Raw genomic sequence first — 9,180 nt, 5'->3', positions numbered from 1 at the left:
CAGTCGTTACGAGGCACTTGTTATGAATAAGGCCTGCCCTCTGTCTGAAGCAGTTAACGCGTCTGTCACCATGGCGGAGCAGAGCGCAAAGCTGAGCTCTACATCACACGAGGAGCAAGCGGCGGGGCCTGAGGCAGACAAACTAATGAGTGGTGAGCAGGGTGTGGCGACGGAACAGCCCTGTGAAGTAGATCTGGAAGAAAGCGAGAAGGAAGATGTAATCTCGATCCAGGATGACGCGGACGCAGCCCTAAAACAGCGCCAGGTATTCAGATCCGACCAAGTATCAGACGAAACCTTAAAGAAAGCGTGGGCTGACGCAAAGGCAGGGAAGGCAGGCATGTTTGTTTCAGACGGCTTGTTGTATCACTGGGACTCGATCTCCGGTAGCAAAGTGAAGCAGCTTGTGTTCCCCCTTAGCAGGCGTGAAGAGGTACTCTGCCTTGAGCATGAGCCCCTTTGGGGAGTCCATTTGGGGCCACGGAAGACAAAGACCAGAATTAAGTACAGCTTTTTCTGGCCAGGCTTAGAAGGGGACGTAACGCGACACTGCAGGACATGTCACGGCTTTCAAGTCGGCTCAGACAGGCGAATTAAAGATAGGGTTCCCATCACACCTCTCACCAGACCCGACCATCCGTTTCAGGTCGTAAATGTCGATATAATCGGGCCGCTCGATGTTCCGTCGAGCAGGGGTCATAGGTACGCTCTCTGCCTCGTTGACTTGTGCACGCGGTGGCCGGAGGTAGTCTGTTTGCTATCCCTAACCGCTAGGGTAACATGCGACGCCTTGCTTACGATTTTCAGCCGCACAGGCATACCTGAGGTAGTCTGTTCAGATCAGGGAACGAACTTCACGGCGCAGCTGACGCGTGAGATGTTAGCAAGACTGGGATGCGCACCACGTTTTTCGACTCCTGAGCATCCGGAGAGCAACTGGACAGTGGAAAGGTCGAACCGCGTTTTGAAGAACATGTTGTTCCATGTTATTGAGAAAGATCCCAAGAACTGGGATAGACTGGTCCCGTTCGTTTTCTGGGCGTACAGGGAAGTCCCCCATGACACTACTGGCGTGGCGCCGTTCCGGCTCTTATTCGGTAGAAACCCTATCGGACCGCTAGCAATTCTGCAGCGAACATGGACAGGCGAGCAACCCCTCCCGAACACAGTCAGGGAAGAACCCGCGAAGTATTTGCGACAGCTACGCGAGCAGCTAGAAGTAGCAGCAGAAGTAGCGGGTTTGACGGCGAGCGCACGTCAGGGAAGTTACGCGCAGGCGTATAACAGGCGCGCACGGAGCAAGACGTTTGTCGTCGGAGACCAGGTATTGCTCTTCTACACAGACCCTGGCAGTAAAATGGCCCCCAAATGGCACGGTCCATTCGTCGTAACCGCGCAAGAGAGGCAGAACTCGTACAGAATCGACAAGGGAAAAAAGGCTACAACGATAGTGCATGCGACAGGCTGCGACCCTACTACGCACGTGTCAGCCATGTCGGAGTAGTTTTCGAGGAAGACGAGGAGTTTGGTGAAATCGAGTACACCCCTCGGTCTGTGCCTGAGAGATGTGGTGGTTGTCTGATAGATGCGGAGAAACTCACACGCCTACCTACTCAGGACCGCCTAGAGATCTCGGAGGTGTTTGCCGCTTACGCTGACTTGTTCAGCGAAACGCCGGGAGTCGCACGAGTTGGGGCACATAAGATAGAGCTGCACGAAGGCCACCAGCTCAAACGCACTTTCCCATATCGCGTGCCGGAGTTATTAAGGAGTGAGGTGAGCCGCTAGGTAAACGAGTTGCTAGACCTCGGGCTGGTGTATCCGGTGGAAAGCGAGTGCACCCATCCCGTTGTATGCGTGGGTAAGAAGGATGGATCGGTGCGCATGTGTGTTGACTATCGCGCTTTAAACGCAGCGACGCGCACGGATGCCTTTCGAATGTCACCCCCTAAAGAGCTCATCATGAGGGTGGGCCGCGCTAGGTATATCACTCTTATCGACTTGCGACACGGATACTGGCAGGTGCCGGTAGCTCCGGAGAGCCAACATCTGACCGCCTTCGTAACTCACGAGGGACAATATGCTTGGCGCGTCATGCCGTTCGGGCTAAAGAGCGCCGCGGCCACCTTTCTGCGGATAATGAACACCCTCCTCTCGAAACATCAGGCTTATGCGGCCGCATACCTCGATGACATCGCCATTTTCTCTTCCTCGTGGACTGAACACTTGCGGCACTTAGAAATAGGTTTTGATTTGTTGCACGACGCCAAGCTTAAAGTGAACCGGGAAAATTGTCAGGTCGCACAGGCCCACATTAAGTACCTAGGACACATAGTGGGAGGCGGAACTCATGGGCCCGACCCAGAAAAGATATCGGCCATTCGTGGGCTCGTGCCCCCCGCAACAAAGAGACAGCTACGGAGTCTGCTAGGCTTATGTGGTTACTACCACGATTACGTTGAAGGATACGCCGAGGTGGCCGCACCACTCACGTCTTTGACGAGGCGAGGTGTACCTAACACGATTCCGTGGAGCCAGGAAGCGCAAAACGCGCTCTACAGGCTCAAGTCAGCTCTGTGCGAAGCTGCATCGCTGAACACCCCCGACAATAAAAGGCCATATTGGCTGTTCACCGACGCGTCCGACGTTGCAGCGGGGGCTTGTTTGGCGCAGATGGGAGACGAGGGACGGGAAAGGCCGATAGCGTTTGCCAGCCCCCGATTCACGCCAACGCAGACCCGCTCGTCTAGGATCGAGCGGGAAGCATTCGCCATTATCTGGGCACTAAAGAAATTTGATCATTGGGTGTACGGGGCAGGAATTAACGTGGTGTCTGACCACAACCCCCTCTCCTATCTCACTACTAGTACGCCTCATGGGGCAAAACTCGCGCGATGGGCGCTGGCCCTACAGCGCTACAATGTGACGGTGACCCACAGGAAAGGGTCAAGCAATGGTAACGCCGACGCGTTAACCCGTGTCCCCAATGTGGCTTGGGGCGTAGAGCAAGCACATGCTTGAGCCATGGCCTTTCGGCGACGCGTGAATGTACGTCTAACGTGGATAGACATCTCTTACACCTCTGGTATGCTAGACGGGGGTTGCTAAAGAGATGGAAAAGGCAGAAGCACAACAGAAAGCTCAAGGTAAAGATCGCTGAGGTCACAAAACAAGCCGAAGAATATCCGATGGAGCTCTCAAACCCGGACTGGGACCAGAAATGCAACGATCTACAGGGGACTCTAGGTTTGGCCAAGGCGTGGGCATTGCTAAGGGCTCTCATAGACCCAACTAAGACCAAATGTGAGAACCATAAGACAATCCAAAGGATCGCGCACCAATTCCAAGGTACAGACCGGGAACTGCTAGAGAACATCAAGCAGCGATACATCGGTGACGAAACAGGCACCGACTACAGCTCGCCATACACGGGAGAAGCAAATCCCACTCTTGACGAACCCATTACTATAGAAGAAGTCAGACACGCTGTTATGTCTGCCACAAAAAACACCACCCCAGGCAAGGATGGCATTACCAACGCCATGATTAGAACCTTGGACGAGAATTCAATCCACAGATTTACTGAATTCATCAACACACACTGGGAGCAGGTGACCATCCCGAAAAACAGGTCTCATGCGGAAATAGTAATGATTCCTAAATCCGGAAAAACTCCCAGCCTGGAAAATCTACGACCCATTTCATTGACGTCATGTTTGGGCAATGTATACGAAAGAATTGTGCTTCACAGGTTGCAGACCCACCTGGAGGACAATGACCTCATGCCGCACACTATGTTCGAATTCCGAAAACATCTATCAACACAGGACATCCTCCTGCAGATCAAGAAGAAGGTGCTTAACACGGTCCCGAAATACGGAGAAAACATCTTGCTCGCGCTCGACCTCAAAGCGGCATTCGACAATGTCAGTCACAGGGCAGTGCTAGACGGGCTCTGCAACTTAGATTGCGGGCAGAGAATACACAGCTACGTGAAAGCCTTCTTGAGTAACAGAACCGCCACCATTGGAATAGGCGACATCAGGACAGACACCTTCCCGACCCCCAAAGAGGGAACACCGCAAGGCTCAGTGATATCCCCTATGCTCTTTAACATTGTTATGATCGGCTTAGCAAAAAAACTCGACGAAATTGAAGGAGCCAGACATGCTATCTATGCTGATGACATCACGATCTGGGTGACCAGGGGATCCTTAGGAGAAAAGCAAGACTGTCTGCAGAGAGCAGCAGACGCTGTCAACGCATACGCTCGACATTGCGGCCTCGAATGTTCTCCGGAGAAATCTGAGGTGCTCAGAGTCCACAGAAGAGGGTACGATCTGGAGAACTCCATAGACATCTACATAGGAGAAAAGAAGATCCCGGAAGCGTCGCAAATAAAAATCCTAGGCATGCGGATACAAAGCAACTGCCGTTTAGATCAAACAATCAGGCAGCTAGCAAGTACCACCGCGCAGATCACGCGAATGATAGCAAGAATCTACAACAGAAGACGAGGCATGTCCGAGGAGGACACATGTAGGCTAGTACAGGCCCTTGTTGTAAGCCGAATTGTATATGGTGCCCCCTATCAAATTTCGCTCGAACAGGAAAAAGAACAACTGGAGGCAATCCTGAGGAAAGCCTACAAATGCGCTCTCGGACTACCGGTCAACACCTCGACCGAAAAATTCAATAAACTGGGCATAAACAACACAGTGCAAGAGCACATCGAGGCCCACCTTCTCGCGCAGAAAACAAGACTCATGCAGACGCAAACGGGAAGGAACACGCAAAATATACTGGGCATGAGAGATGCTTGAAGAGAAATAAACAGCACAGGCAGCATACCGAAAGAAATAAGAGAGATCATTAAGGTCAACCCGATTCCGAAAAACATGCATCCAAAAATACACAAGGCCAGAAGAGAGGCAAGATCCGAGGCTCACGAAAGAAGCCTCGCAGGGAAAAAAACATATTTTACGTCGACGCGACCACATACAAAGCACAACGCGGAGCGGTAGCCAGTGTGGTTGATCACCAGCTTAAAGAAGTCAACTGCGCCTCGATCAAGAGCAACAACATTCTCGAGGCTGAGGAAGCGGCAATCACTCTCGCTATCACCCACCAGGGTGAGGAGGCTACCACAAAAATAATTACGGACTCGCAAGAAGCATGCAGAAGGTATAGCAGCGGACGCATATCCACTGTGGCCATCCGCATACTCAAGGCAAGAAAATCAGCTTTTCGAGATGCTTCATAACGTGGACACCAGGACATGAGACTTTCAAAGGTAACCAACGTGCCGACGCCAATGCCCGGGCATACGCCAACCGGGGCGCGCACAACGACGGGGAACCGGACGCAGTCACTAGACGCTATGGAGCCATCCTTGAACATCAAAGAGCCTTAAGGAGGATCTATCCACCTCTCCACGAAGACCTCAATAGAGAGCAGTCGGTTGCCAGGAGACAGCTACAGACTAACACATACCCCAATCTGAGTTTACTCAGTAAAATCCACCCCACTACTTATGAAAATAAATGCCCACTATGCGGAGAAATCCCTACACTCTACCATGTTACATGGGCCTGTCAAGAAACACAGGAAGCACCAATAAACACCACACCAACACCGGAGCAGTGGGAGGCTGCGCTGTCCTTCTCGACGCCTGACGACCAGCTCAAGCTGATTTACAGAGCGCGCAAGACGGCACAGGCCACTGGGGCCCTGGACTGAGGGCGCCGCCAACGCCGGGAGAATGCCCTTTGTGTAAAAGGTTTTCATTCATTCATTGATTCCCGCGTACCCGGTGCAATGTGTGATGTGAACGGGGGAGTGCGCGTGAACTTGGCGTGAGGACATCCAATTGCTCGCGCGCGGGACTTTCACGAACACTGTTCGGTCCGCCGATGCGAATGTGTGATTTGTTTTGTGTTATACCCATCTTGTGTCGCGAGATTCATTTGGCGTTCCATTCACGTGCGAAGTGTCTTACATGTTTAAGTTAAATTGGTTCACAGGAAGGGAAAGGCGCAGTAACTGTCACACTTGCTCTGTGGACACCCGAACCGCGCCGTAAGGGAAGGGAGGGAGGTGAGAATGAAAGTGGACAGAGAGAAAGAGGAGCCGTAGTGGAGGGCTACGGAGTAATTTCGACCACCTGGGGATCTTTAACGTGCGCTGACATCGCACAGCACACGACGCCTCTTCGTTTCGCCTCCATCGAAACGCAGCCGCCGCGGTCGGGTTCGAACCCGGGAACTCCGGCACAGTAGTCGGGCGTCTTACCACTGCACCACCCCGGCGGGGCGCGAAGTGTCTTACATGTTTTGTTTTCTTCGCGGGTTGTTGCGGCCTTTGTTGTATTAGGCTGAAATGACCGGATTCCAAGCTCATTTACCCTCTTAGGAGGGACGTGTAAGGCCGCAGTGAAAAGTGACTCGCACGTGGAGTCGAGCTGGCGGTCGAACCCCCACGCGCCGTGGCCAAGGAGCGAGCGCTGTTGTTTTTTTTCTCCTTTTCTCCCCTTTTCTTGGGCGCGGGCGCGCAGGCGTGCGGGAGGCTTGGTTTGTTTCGCCCCTTCGCAAATCCCCGTTTTTGAGGATTTGCACGTTCCCCTTTGCACGCACTGCTCAGAGTATGGTCATGGGCTGAGCCACTGCCCGCATGCGGACGACCTCTCAAAAGCTGTCTGCACACGCTGTGGTGGACCTCACCACGTGACATCTTGCAGTGTACGTGTGCGGGACTCCGCTGTTTGTTGCGCCGCATGCCGTGAAGCCGGGTAAATTTCGAACCATCCTGCTGGCGACGGAACGTGCTCAGTTTTAAAGGATAAGGTAGCCCGTATTCGCGCCCGAACTAATTATGGCGGGACACCTTAAGCACAAACGACAGTCAAAAAGTGCACCGCCGGCTTCTACCATGGTTGCATGGCAGTGGAAATCCAGAGGCTTTCGTCAGAAAAAGGCAGGTCTCCAGCAACTCGTAGAGTCTCGCGGACGCAAACCAGATGTTATCGCACACCAAGAAACGAACTGTACACCAACACTCACAGGATATTCAACATTCACGCTACAAATATTGGATCCCTGCAAAACACCACGCGTAGCCATTTTTGTTAACAATGATATGACCGCGATTGATTGCTCAATGACACAACACTCGCACATTTCACACGCTTTGCTCGAGCTCCTGCCTAGAGAAAGAGGCCATGGCAGTGTATTTGTGTTGAATCTGTACAGTACTCCCAAAAAGGGCAAGAGGGACGTATTTGAAGAGCTCTTTCATGACGCCCTAAAGATTGTTGAAGCCACGTGAGAACTCTTTACTAATTATGGGTGATTTCAACGCGTCCCATCCTTCGTGGGGCTACAAAACCGAAACTCCCAAGGGCCGTAAGTTGGCCCTAGCTATTGCCCGCACCCAACTGACTCTTTTGACTGAAACCGACCATCCCACCCGTATGGGCAACAGCGTGAACCGGGACACTAGCCCGGACCTGACACTAGTTCGCACGCAACATCTGTGCACGCGGACCAACCTAGAACAGTCTCTGGGCAGTGACCATTTTATCCTTGAGACGGCGATGCAAGTGCGAGTGGGCCGCGTGACTGGTCGTCAGCTGCGCCTCACGGACTGGGACGCCTTCCGAAAACAAAGAATTGCTTTGAAAGAAGGCAAGCGACTCCCTTTGGCTGAATGGGTGAGACAGCTTCAGATGGATTTAAAGAACGCCACCTCCGTAGTGAAGGCCACAGAAAAGGCACCTGAGATCAACCCGCACCTCCTCCATCTGTGGGAAGCTCGAAGAGGACTTGTCCGAAGATGGCGAAAGCAGCGACACAATCGCAAGCTACGGAAACGTATAGCGGAAATTACAATTGCGGCAGAGCGCTATGAGGAAGAGCTCACGAGTTCCAACTGGCACAGGCTCTGCACAAGGCTGCAGGGAACACTCGGAACGGCCAAAACGTGGTCACTCCTCCGAGGCCTTCTCGACCCATCCAAAACCAGAGAGGAAACCTCTAAAGCGGTTGCCAAACTCCTCCATAAGGAAGCGAAAGATAGCACTGCACTGCTGCATGCCCTGGAGGCGCGCTATATACTGACGGGTCCCAGACCGCAATATAGAGACTACCCTCATCAAAATGAGTATTCACCTCTGGACGAGGACATCACAGAATCAGAGGTTCGAGCAGTACTCGCGAGCCTGAGAAAGAGCACTGCCCCTGGGACGGACGGTATTACATATAAGATGCTCCAGAACCTTGACGACGAATCAATAACTGCCTTGACCAGTTATTATAATGACGTATGGAAGACCGGTATACTCCCACAAGAATGGCGTCATGCTGACATAAATTTAATTCCGAAACCTGGCAAGCAACTCGCCCTTCAGAATCTTCGACCCATATCCTTGATGTCGTGTGTTGGGAAACTGATGGAGCATGTAGTGCTCCGGCGGCTGCACCCACACTTGGAAACCAAAATCTTCTTCCCTGACACCATGTTCGGGTTCCGGCCGCATCTCTCTACTCAGGATGTTCATCTTCAGTTTAAAGAGGATGTGATCGATCACCCCGGCAGGACCCAGGCCCGTGCTGTCCTGGCCTTAGACCTGAAGGGGGCCTTTGACAACGTGTCGCACGATGCCATCTTGGAGGGACTAGCGAGTTCACATTGTGGTCAACGAACTTATGATTACGTTAGGGCTTTCCTCATGGATCGAACTGCTACCCTGGGTATTGGAGACGTACGCTCTGAACCGATACGTCTCACTGGTCGAGGCACCCCACAGTGTTCGGTGTTGTCGCCCACATTGTTCAACGTGGCGATGGCAGGACTTCCTCCGCTGCTGTCAAGAATTCCTAATCTGCATCATGCGCTCTATGCTGACGACATCACGTTATGGATCACCAAAGGCTCTGACGGCCACATCCAAGACAGCCTTCAAGAAGCAATTGAGATGACACAGCAGTACGCAACTGAGCGCGGGCTTACATGCGCGGCTGAGAAATCAGACCTGCTTGTGATTCGTGCACGAGCGAGGACCCAAGTAGTCAACCTGGAAATCGACTTGCATCTCGAAGGAATTCCCATCCCTAGAGTGGATCGACTAAGGGTACTGGGCCTGTATCTGCAGAGCAACGGCAGAGCGACCTACACTATACAGCT

The sequence above is a fragment of the Amblyomma maculatum genome, chromosome 5 (genome assembly GCF_055883805.1).
Source record: "Amblyomma maculatum isolate TAMU_Amacu chromosome 5, ASM5588380v1, whole genome shotgun sequence".
Taxonomy (NCBI): domain Eukaryota; kingdom Metazoa; phylum Arthropoda; class Arachnida; order Ixodida; family Ixodidae; genus Amblyomma; species Amblyomma maculatum.
The sequence above is the reverse complement of the archived record's forward strand: the minus strand, read 5'-3'. Positions refer to the sequence as shown.